At 48.2% G+C, this 6,047-nt stretch overlaps 1 protein-coding gene across 3 annotated transcripts in view; it reads left to right on the forward strand.

Moving 5' to 3' along the window:
* Arap1 (ArfGAP with RhoGAP domain, ankyrin repeat and PH domain 1) overlaps positions 1-6,047 on the forward strand; it is a 65,023-nt gene that overhangs the window by 17,236 nt on the left and 41,740 nt on the right. For all 3 annotated transcript variants that reach the window (XM_021168919.2, XM_021168915.2, XM_029480092.1), the window contains exon 2: positions 1,829-1,906. The gene's annotated coding sequence lies outside the window, so the exon portion shown is untranslated. The remainder of the gene's footprint in view (positions 1-1,828; positions 1,907-6,047) is intronic.

Below are 6,047 nucleotides of genomic sequence, written 5' to 3' on the forward strand. Positions count from 1 at the left end.
GCACTCACTTTGTAGACCAGGCTGGCCTCGAACTCAGAAATCCGCCTGCCTCTGCCTCCCGAGTGCTGGGATTAAAGGCGTGCGCCACCACGCCCGGCCCCACTTTGTCTTTTTAAAGCAGCCATTTAATTCATCCGCCATTCGGGCCAACACTTTCTCCACGGTGCCAGTTACTTACCATGTGTTTTAGAGGCTGGGGAGATGACTCAGGGGTTAAGAGCACTGACTGCTCTTCCAAAGAACCCAGATTTGATTCCCAGCACCCACACAGTGACTCACAACTGTCTGCAACTCCAGTCTCAGGACATACATGCATGCAAAATACCTATGCACATAAAATAAATAAAATCTTCAAAATTTCTTTTAAAAATTCTCACTTTAAAATCACATCCCTGGGGCCAGTGCTGTCTGTAAAGTGCCACATAAGGATGGGGACCTCGTATCTATCCCTTCATCTAAGAAGCTGAGCATTGTGCTGTACTCTTGGGGGACACAGTACAGGATTCCCTGGGGTCCTGGCCAGCCGACATAGCCTAGTTAGTGAGCTCCATGTCCCAGTCAGAGATTTAAAAATGAGGTAGCTATGTCATGAGGAATGACACTGGAGATTGACCTCTGGTCTACACACCCCTGCACACATTTGCACCAGATCCCTCACAGGCCCTGGTACTAGCACAGATATCCACAGACACCCACATACACATAAAGCACCATTTTGTTTTGTTTTTGTGGGAGGTGTTATTTTGTTTGATTTTTTATTTTTTTATTTTTTTTTTTGGAGACAGGGTTTAACTATGTAGTCTAGGCTAGCCTGGTACTTGTTTTGTTGTCCAGGGTGGCCCCTTCTTCATAACAGTTCTCCTGCCTAAGCCTCCTAAGTAGTGGGAACCAGATGTGTACCACCACACCTCGTTCCATGTCCCTGGTTTTTTTGTTTGTTTGTTTGTTTTGTTTTGTTTTCTGAGACAGGGTCTCTCCGTATAGTCCTGGCTGTCCTGGAACTCACTTTGTAGACCAGGCTGGTCTTGAACTCATAAATCCGCCTGTCTCTGCCTCCCAAGTGCTTAGATTAAAGGCTCGTGCCACCACCGCCTGGACACCACCATGTCCCTGTTTTAACCCTGTTCTAAGCAGTGACTGTTGTAGCATCTACTTACCATAAATAAATGGTCATGAGTGCCTCCAAAGCCATTGTGCAGGGCCCAGCAGTTACTAGGACACTTCTGCCCTGGTTTTGCCCCAGGGAGGGGTCTGTCCATTCTACTGTGCTCACGACCCCCCACCTCACAGAGCCCGGTCCTTGTGAGTGGCAGGAGCATGGGTCTGTCAGCTAGCCTGTTCTCTCTTCCTCTGGAAACCCCCTATTGGCTCATTCTCCTCCACCCCTCTCATGTCCTTGCCCCAGTTTGCCACACTTTATCTCAGCCTGCTCCATGGCCTCCAGATTAGTATGGTCTTGTGTTCCTGTGTCCCCAGCTCTCCTGTCAGGAAAGCATCCTACCCTCTTGCCTCCCTCCCTGATGCAGTCTCTTTGCCAGACTCCTGTGTAGGCAGTCCACCGCTGGGGTCCCAACCAGGGAGCCAGGAGCCCTGAGCCTGTTAGTAACTGCATGTCTCACCTCTTAAAGGGACCGCCCCATCCCAACCTCCCATCCCTTCTCCTGGAAGGAGTTTTTCTGGTCTTACTCCATGGCCAGCATCCTGGTGCTCTGGAGCCTTCTCTCTGCCTGCTCTCTCTGGTTTGCCCCACTTCATCCCCCTTTCCCTTTCTCTCTCCTCCTAGCATTGCTTGTCTCATGGATTTTCTCCCCCATCTCTGTCCCTGCAGCTCCCACCTCAGAGCATCATGAGGAGCCCTTGGGACTAGGAACAGCCTCCGTGGAGGACCAGGTGTCCTTGGTGGCAGGTAAGTGAGGAGCTGGGATCCTGAGGTGGGAGTTTCATGGAGACTGAGACTCGGGCTTTTATATTCTGTTTGGGGAGCTGATGTTGTAGGCAGAAGATGAGGCCTGAAAACCTGGTAAGGCCTCCCCGAGGGGCTCTGGGAGGAGAGGGCAGGGTCCCAGGCTGACTGATTGGTGTCTCCTCCTTGCTTGCTAAGTTGTGGTTTCTTTCTCATTCCCAAGCGCTCTTGATGATCATAGCCCTCCCCCTTTTCAACATTTATTTTGTTTGTATGTGTGTGTGTGTATGTGTATGTGTGTGTTTGTGTGTGTGTGTGTGTGTTTCCTGTGCTCTCTGGTGCCCTAGCATGCATATGGAAGTCAGAGGACACCTTGTAGGAATCTGAAGGAGTGTTCCCTGCTTCCGCCCTAGGGATTGAACTCAGGTCATCACCTTTACCCACTGAGCACCACGTTCTCTTAAAATTGAATTCATTTTGGGGTCTTGTGGCACAAAATCAAAAAAGAAGGACCTAAAAGGATCCTGTCTCCTCAGCTGCTATTTCTCCCCAAACATAGCTTTTGTTTGTTTGTTTTTGTTTTTCTGAAACAGGCTTTCTCTGTGTAGCCCTGGCAGTCTTCGAACTCACTCTGTAGACCAAGCTGGCCCCTGCCTTCTGAGTGCTGGGATTAAAGTCATGTGCTGCTGCCACCACCTGGCCCAAATGTAGCTTCCTATGCATCTTCCCAGATGTGTGTGCTGTGGTTTGTTGTTGTTTGTTTTGCTTTAGCTCAGATGTTTATACAGTGATGTTCTGCACCTTGCTTTTTATGCTCAAGCGTACATCTTTAACATCAGTTTATATAAACCTTAGGGCCTTGCCCAGTTTCAGGTTTTCAGTTTGGATATTGCTTTCAGGTTCTAGTTCAACCGTGGAAGATCTTCTTCCTGCTATTATGTGATTGAGGGCCGCTGTCCCCAAGAACACTGAGTGTATTTGTGACTGTTAAATTATGTGACTTTTAAAACTCACATAATTGAACACTAGGTGGCAGAATATAGAAGGAGCCATCTTCCTCCACACCAAGGTAGTTTAATCCAGGGAAGCTGAAGTTTTTGTGTTCAAGGCCATTCTAGGACTCAGAGAGGGGCCCAAGCAATGCAAGATCCTATGTTTAGTTAATTTTTCAAACAGTAAGATATTCTTGTGTTCTCTTCCCTCAAAAGGTCATCTGTGTTTCTGTCCCTGTCCCCTCAGCACCTCTCAGCTCTTAACTTCCTTCCTTTAAGCAGAGTTCCTTGGTGTGACCTTGCCTCCTGTCTCTGGAGACACGTGGACACGCTTATCCTGACACTCAGTTTGTGGTTACTGTGGTTGGCTCTTCTTGTATGTACAAGGCAGAATGTAACAACCCTGCTCTGGCTCTTGGTCACACAACAGGGAGTTCATTCATGCCAGTGTAAAAGGATCTTCCTCATTTTCCTAGCCACTTGGTATTTTATTGCATGATTACCCCCTAATTTAGTCATCCATTTCCTGACTGATGGGCATTTTGGTTATTTCCATCTTCTATAAAACACACAGTTTGGTCGCTGATAAACTTCCATATGTGCTGCTTTGGATGGGTGCCAGTAACACTGCAGGAGAAACACCTTTATTTGTGTTTTAACCCAGGGTGACTAGGTCAAAAGGCAGCAGCAGAGGGGCTCTTCTAGTGGCTATGATATTGCCCTTCCTGGAGGCACCCCTGCCAGTCAGGGAGGCTGTACCTACCCCGTGCTGTGTATATTCAGGCTCTTTGTGTTGGTAGCATGCTGGGTGGAAGTCAGAGTTTTACCTTTGTGTGCTGTTGAGTGCCCTGTCCTGTGTTTAAAGGATGTGTGTGTGTGTGTTTCTTCTTCTGAACTTCTCTGTTCAGTTTATTCCCCACTGCCCCACACCATTCTCTCTCCATTAGTTCCGTGTGTCTGTTGCTGTAATAAACACCATGACCTAGAACAACTTGGGGAAGAAAGGACTTGTTTCATCAAACAGCCTACATCGTGAAGGGAAGTCAGGGCAGGAACTCAAGGCAGAAACCTGGAAGCAGGAACTGAAGCAGAGGCCAGGGAGGTGTGCTGCCTGCTGGCTTGCTTCTCATGGCTTGCTCAGCCTGCTTCCTTATAGAAGCCAGGACCACCTGCTTTGGAGTTGCAAGGCTCTCAGTGGTCTGGGTCCTTGCACATCAATCATTAGTCAAGAAGGTGTCTGTCCCACAGACTCGCCCACAGGCCAGTCTGATGGAGGCGATTTCTCAATTAGCATTTCCTCTTCCCAGTAACTCTAGCTTGTGTGGAGTTGACAAATTACAATGTGCTCACTCTTGTGTGCTCCCTTACCCACTTGGGTTCCTATTCTCTCCCCCCTCCCCACCATCCCCCTCTCCCGGCCCCCTCCTCTCTCCTTTTCATTTGTAATAGAGTTTCAAGTAGCCCAGGTAGGCTTTAAATGAATACTGTCTTCCTTCAGCCTCCTGAGCGCTGGGATTACAGGTCGGCTCTCCCAAGCCCAGCTAATGTCCTGTTTCTAGGTGCTTCTCAGCCTTTGGGAAATAAGGGGCCAGGGAACACCTCCTAGGTGGTTTTGTACCTCCCACTTTGTTTATAGTGGGTTCTACCATGCAGAGTAGCTTAATTTTTATGTGCTGTGTCACATGACATTTAATGACAAGGACTGTCTGGGGGAAAATGTAGGGAGTGACAGGGACGTGGCTGAATTGGTAGAGTGCCCTGTTAAGGAACAGAAAGCTCTAGGGTCAATACTCAGCGATGCATAGCAGGGTGTGGTGGCACATGCCAGTGACTGCGAGGTGGAGGAGGAAGGCTTTGAAGATCAACATCATCCTCAGCTACCAGGGGAGTTGGAGACGAGAGAATCAATTCATACTTATGTGATGACACCTATCCTGTTTGTCCGGGTCATCTTATTTGTGTGTGTTTTGTTTGCATATTAGACTGCCTGTCATGTGTGCCTGGTGCTTAGGGGCCAGAAAAGGGTGTTGGATGACTAGGGACTGGAGTTACTGACTACTGTGAGCTACCATATGGGTGCTAGGGAATCAAACTTGGGTCCCTTGGAGGAGCACCCAGTGCTCTTATCCACCAAACAAGCTTTTCAGCCCCATATACAGCCCCCCTTTTAAGTCCTCAGACTTTTTATTCAGGTAGTTTCTCTGACTGCCTTCTTCTCCTGTGTGAGAACATTTTTAACTCTTCCTGTTCCCTTCTGTCCTTCACTTTCTTCCCCTTGCTGGGAATCAGCCCATCAAGCGCACTGGGACAGAGCTGTGTCGCCTCTCTTGGTATTTTGTATTTTGTGAGACTCTTGTTGAGTTGGGTCTTTCATCCTGGTTCCCACCTGGTTACGGCACAGAAATGCTGCCATCTGTTGTGTTAACTTTGAACTCAGCGATCATACCAAACTCTTCTATTTGTGCTCATAAGTTTCTCAGAGAAGGAGCTTGGGCTCCCATCTCAAAACTCTTATGGGCAACTGTGGATGGTTTATCTGTCCTGATTTATATTTGCAACCACTTGCTTATCTGTGGTTGCCTAGAACTTTCAGAGCAATCTGGACAATAAACCCAACGGCAAAATCACTGTCTTGTTCCTCACTGTAATGGGAATGTTTTTCAGATTTTATTTTGAATTATGTGCATATGTGTGTGTTCCTGCTTGTTGGTATGTGTGCCACATGTATGCAGGTTCCTTCAGAGGCCAGAAGAGGGCACTGGATCCCTGGGGGACTAAAGTTACAGGTGGTTGTAAGCCATCCAACATGGTTGCTGGTCCTCTGGAGGAGCAGTGAGTGCTCCTGACCTCTAAGCCATATCTCCACGCCCCTGCAATTGGACTTTTCTAGTAGTTTGACGTTATATGAGGTTTGTTTAAGTCTGTTAAGTTAGCTCAGTGCTGAACGTTACCATCACCTCCTCAGTGCTGTGGGCATGACCAAGAGCCTTCGCTCTTTGGATCTCTTAGTTGCCTCTTCCTGTCTTCCTTGGACTCTCAGCAGAAAGAGGCTCTCAAGTTCTTGATATGAGGGTGAGTTCCCACTGCTCAGTGCCTGGTGTGAGGGAGAGTTCCCACTGCTCAGTGCCTGGTGTGAGGGAGAGTTCCCACTG

The sequence above is a fragment of the Mus caroli genome, chromosome 7 (genome assembly GCF_900094665.2).
Source record: "Mus caroli chromosome 7, CAROLI_EIJ_v1.1, whole genome shotgun sequence".
Taxonomy (NCBI): Eukaryota; Metazoa; Chordata; class Mammalia; order Rodentia; family Muridae; genus Mus; species Mus caroli.